This window comes from Uloborus diversus, chromosome 8 (assembly GCF_026930045.1).
Source record: "Uloborus diversus isolate 005 chromosome 8, Udiv.v.3.1, whole genome shotgun sequence".
Lineage (NCBI taxonomy): Eukaryota > Metazoa > Arthropoda > Arachnida > Araneae > Uloboridae > Uloborus > Uloborus diversus.
Window position 1 is genome coordinate 141,383,768 of NC_072738.1, and position 6,044 is coordinate 141,389,811.

Consider the following 6,044-nt stretch of genomic DNA (forward strand, 5'->3'; position numbering starts at 1 on the left):
TTTTTTTTTTTTTTTTTTTTTTGTCTTCATCTTTTTTTTTATCTTTTCTAATAATAAAGCTGAAAGTCTCTCTCTCCGGATCTCTCTCTCTCTGTCAGGATCTCTGTGACGCGCATAGCACCTAGACAGTTCGACTGATTTTCATGAAATTTGGCTAAGAATCAGTTTGTAACATGGGGTGTACATCTTTAAGCGATTTTTCGAGAATTCGATATTGTTCTTTTTCTATTCTAATTTTAAGAACAATTTCCTGAGAAAAATTATCATAAGATGGACGACTAAATTACCAAGTTATCATAATGTGGAACCGTAACGTGGGCAAGCCAATTGGCGAAAAATTCATCATGCATTATTTGTAAATATACAGGGAAACCAAAATACCTTTTAATTTTATACTACGGGCAAAGCCCTGCGGGTGCCACTAGTCATAAATACAAGCGCCTGACCGAGAGATAAGAAATAACCAAATATTTTTTTCTCTACTCGCATTTACTACTCTGCTTCTGTATGTGCATTTAATCTACGATTTTTGTATATATTTATCCAAGAACATTCTTCATCACACTTATTTTTGTCTGTTTCATGTATCAACTAGTAACTCACACAAAACTATTAATGCGCATTCAGTGGAATAATATTCCACATAATACGAAATGCGAATTCCATAAAGTTGAGCAAAGCTAAACCAATCTGTTTGATATAAACAATGTAACCAGATGTCAAGACGCAAATTTAATTACAATTCTTTTTCCCGAAGTTTTTCCCAAGAAAAAAAATTTTCCCCGAAGAATTCCCCTCAAAACCCATTTTCCCAAAGAGCACCAAATTTCCCCAAAATTTTCCCAAAGAGCACCAAATTTCCCCAAAATGGGGAAATTTCCCCCAATCTGGCAACACTGCGGAGAGGGCCTGGACCTCCCCCCCCCCTGGCTACGCTACTGCCTGTCCCGCATTTACTGTTCTTAAATCTGGCAACCCTGGTAACAGCAGTAAACAATAAATTTAACAGTGATCAATAATTTTTACGTTTATTTATTTATTTACTTATTTTCCTTTTCAATTTTTATCTTTGTCATTTTTTATAGCCGAAATAAGTTTGTATAGCTGAAAAATGAGAAAAAATGGAGCAATGAATATCGTTTGTACGTAAAAAAAAAAAAAAAAAAAAAAAAAAAATTATACAAAATCTATCGATTTCATTTTCTAAAGTTTTTTAGCAGTAAAACATTGATCTAGGCTATAAAAAGTGCCAATGACATAGAGGAAAAAGTTTAAATAGGACCATAATCTTTTGTTTTTTATTTAAAGTTAACGTGAGTTCAAAAAATTCTAGATTTTTGTCCTTCATTCAACTGTAACAAGTATCCTAAATACGCGAAGGCCAAACAATGATTAATATCAATGATTTTCCTTCAAAAAACGACGATTTACCAAAAGCTTCAAAAAAAAGCCTCAGAAAAAATGGGGTATAAATATGGGCCCTCTTCGAAAGAGTCACCAAAAATAATTCAAAAAATTGATAAAATGTACAGAAATCGCAACCATATATCTGCTTCTTTCAGCCCCGGCACAATCTAAGTGTTCCCAAATTTGGCACATATCACATTTCACCTAGATACCCTTGAAAATGATAAGTAGACTTATCCGACATTTTAATTCCAAGACAGTTTTGAATCCAAACTTGTTTCTAGTATTTGTAAATATGTTGTAATATTCGTCGGTTGCTATGTCGTTACACTATTGATGATAAGTTGAGTAAAATATCTCTTAAGATCGATCTAAAATGATAACTTAGTTCACAAATTCAACAAAGATGTATCGGGAAATGTTTAATTTAATAAACCTTAATTTCACCACTTTTTTGTTTTCAATTCGTACTAATTAAATATTCTTCATTTGCAAAATGAAATATTCAAACATCAACCAGGCAACACATCTAAAGCTTGGGCACCAGTTTTCTGCAACGTGGATTTTTTTTAATACTAATTTTCGCCCCCCTTTCAATTTCGGAACCAAAATGTTAGATGGGTAAGCTCCCCTTATATAGTGGCCTTAATTTCACCCACACCTACTCTGAGTAGAACCCCTTGAAAGGGACAAGCAGCCCTATCCGACATTTTGGTTCCGAAGACGGCTTTGGATCCAACCTTGTTTCTAGTATTTCTAAATACGATATAATACCCGCTGGTTGCTATGTCGTAAAATCATTGATGATAAGTTGAGTAAAATGTCACTTAAGGAAAATCTTTCACACCTTGTTTGTTTTAAATTTGTATTAATTAAATCTTCTTCATTTACGGAATAAAATAATCAATCAACAATCGGGCAACACATCCAAATCTTGGTCACCAGTTTTCGGCAACGAGGCTTTTGTACAAAGACTAATTTTGTCGCTCGATAGATTTGGAACCAAAATGTCGGATAAGTTCCGGAGTCAGGAGTAAATCCCTTCATATAATGGCCTTATTCCTGAGTATCTTGAGAGAACTTTCCATCACAAAAGATGCAAGTTGCAACAGTTGAGAAATATTTTTTGTTGTTTAAAAAAAAGAGTTGGTGTATTTTTAGGCATATGATACACGGAACCCACTTTTACACCCACTACACTTAATAATCATAGCTCTAAACCTTATGCAAATTATCAAATGCTAGTGTTGATCAAATTCTGAACATCTGAAAAGCATTGACGTTTCACAGTCAGAAGAAAGCTTTCATTTTAAACAAATTAACAATATCAGTTGAGCCGCCCACTCTCAAGAGTAGACGTTCAGGAATAGAACATTACTATAGGGAGAATACACCGTATCAAAGCGGTTGTAGTTTTTTATCTAATAGAAATGAAAAATCAAGCTGGTAGTTTAATGCTTCTTAGGAGAAATAACCAGCAATTTACGATTCCGTAAATAAAATATTGTTTTCAGATTCTTGTGATCAACTATAATTTCTAAATTATCTTCTTCAAAGTTGAAGAAAGATACAAATCGCAAAAGTAAAGCCATTGCTTTGTCTCAGTTTGAGGCTGAAATTTTACAAAATCCAGAAGATCTTATGCATCAACTATTTGTCTTTTTTTTTTTTCCTTTTTTTTTTTTGTGGTGCGCTTAGGCTTTAGGTGTTTTCACTTGATTAAGCGCAGAAGCAGTTCCCACAGCATTGCCACTGGACACATCTAGTTAAAATAATTTTTTTTAACTCTACAAATTTGATCTGGAAAGATCAGAGATTCGGATAAACGGGGGTCGAATAAACGAAATTCTACCGCATATATTAAGATTATAAGGAGCAGAAATCTTGTGCCATGACTTCGCCAGTAAAAGAAGGCATCACTGGGACATTTAGATTTTTTAATTAAACTAAAAAATATGAGGGGTCGCAAAGTTATACGGACCGGCTCAAAGATAGCGAGAGTGTCTGTACTGCTTCGCTTAAAATTTCTAAAGGTGCTGGAGTAAATTTCTGCACGAAGTAGAAGACATGCAAATTCATATTAAAGTGATCAGACGATGACTGGGCAATAGGTCAAACTAAGGCCCCTATATGTACGAGCCGACGCATCAGCTTAAGATGAGCCTTTTTGGATCGGAGCGCGTGTTTGAGTGGTTGTCTTTTCTGGCGAGTTATCTCGTTTGGTGATTGTTCACTGTGAGCAATTATTAGCGGCACCTGAATTGTTTATAAAATAAAATATTATTTTCTGCAAATTTGGCGAAATCCGAAACTTTGCTGTGGGCGTAACCCAAGCAGTGCAACAATGAAAAATCCGATCCAAAATGGCTAAACTTATAAGCTGATGCGTCGGCCTCTCTATTAGCGGCTCTACACTGTAAAAACGATTCAGAAGCGCTCCTGGAAAATAATGGGCAGCTGATGTGCCCAATTTCTTCCAGTGACATATCTTGGAAAAATCAGGAACGCTTTCCGCTAGAAGTCAGTAACCTTTCTAAAATTAACCTTGAAACTTTAAGAAGACGTGCGTAATTTGTCCTGTTAAAGCCTGTCATGTCTCTAGAAAAATTAAATAGGTTTAGCGTACTTGATTAGAACCTTCCAAATTTACCAAGAAGGCTCCATAAAAAAACAGAGCGACCACGGCCAAAGCTATGCAAGAGGGAACCAAGCATATCTCTTGCCTGCAGTTTCTGACTTGCAAAGCTATAGCTATCCATTGATTTATTCGCTCGTATTGGGAGCTTAGTCAATCTGGACAAATCTTAAGCAACCTTAGGCCGATACACTTAATAAACACGCTCATTCAATCTTTAAACTGGTTGCTAGAAATATTTTCCACAACAGTGAAAAGTCTGCACGCGTGCAACGTGTAGCGATTCAGGAAACTTTTTTGTGATAATACTTGTGTTTACGGGGAAATAGGTGAAAACGTGTGAAATACCGAGACGTTCCAGGGAAATAACCAGTAACGTTTCCGAATTTTTTTACAGTGTAGGTCAAACAACCACGAACCACGTGATATCTCTGTTCCAGAACGCAAACTCTGTCTGTAATGCAGAACTTAACATTTTTATTTTGCATCATGTGCGTTATCTACAAGCAGGAAGAGTCAAGTTTGATGCTCATAATATTTTCGACTTATTTTTTTGTGTTGCAAATAATTTATTTGTGAATTTTGTTTACAAAATAACAGTTACTGAATTTCATAAAATTAATCCCGCTTTTGCAAAATGCATTAAATTTAATATATAGAATTATTCAGGCAAGGAAAGCGCTGAACAAGCATCTGATCGTGACACTTTAATCTTGACTTTCACACTGGATACACCTGCTCGAAGCAGCGCCCGATTAAGATATCGTAAGTCCCTAGACCAGACACGTCTTCGCCCCCTTCCCCCTAGCCAACAATGTTAGCCGTTGGTTGAAACCTTTTTAGCTATGTGGGGGCCTCTTAAAAGCAGGGGACCTAGGCCACGGTCTATTTGGCAAATTCAGTACACTGCAAAAACATTTCAAAAACGTTTCTGAAATTTAATGGGCTGCTGACGTGCCAATTTTTTGCCAGGAACATATCCTGCAAAAAACAAGAACGTTTTCTGCTAAAAGTTAGTAAACTTCCTGAAATTAAATCTTTCTAAATATTACAGAAAGCTCCCCGTTAAATGCCCTGTTTCTGGACCCTTCAAAAAACAATAAATAAATAAAAATAAAACTCAAGTCGAATTTGAGCAATAGCTTGGTGCCATCCTAATTCACCGATTCCGAGTCACAACTGACTACAACTGTATTTATGTCGAGGACTGCATACCAAGTGCCTTGCCTCCATCATTTTTTATACCGATAGATGGCAGCACCATCACCGGATAATTAACCAATAAGGCTCCAAAAGCATTATTGCAACCACGGTCAAAGCTAACACTGAATTGCCAGTGAATACCTAGCACTTAACTTACCAGCAACTCATGCAACACTGTGGAACCCGGGCTCTTATTCGGAGCTTAGGCTTTCCAGACGAGCAGTAATTGAACTGTAGCTGATACAATTAAAAAACTAACTCAATTAATCTCTAAACGGGTAGCTAAAAATATTTTTCACAACAGCGAGAAGTCTGCGTTCTTGTAACTTGTAGAACACAAAAATGCTTAATTTTCATAGGAAATTGATGAAAACCTTTGAAATCCCGAAACGTTCCACGGAAATAATCATAGACGTTCCAAAACTTTTTTACAATGTAACTGGTTATAAGTCACATCGCAAAAGCAGGAAATTAAATAAAAATTGCTGCTTTGGAAAAAGGGAATATGCTATGAAGAGAAAGACTTTCAAACATTCAAATTAGAGCTCTCGGGAAAAAAAAAGGTTACAAGGAAAAGAAAACTAAAAAAAAAATGTTTCAGGGAAGTTTAAACAGTTTAAATAACAACGAACAATATTTTCCATGCTTTTAGGTTGCATTTTCTGCATCAAAACTTAGCAAATATCGTGAATATTTTAATACGAAAGCTGTCATTTTCCCGAATTTTGTCTATACTAGCGAAGGTAAAGACTTTGTTGAGTGACAACAGAAACTGCACGCAATAGCTTTCCGATACATT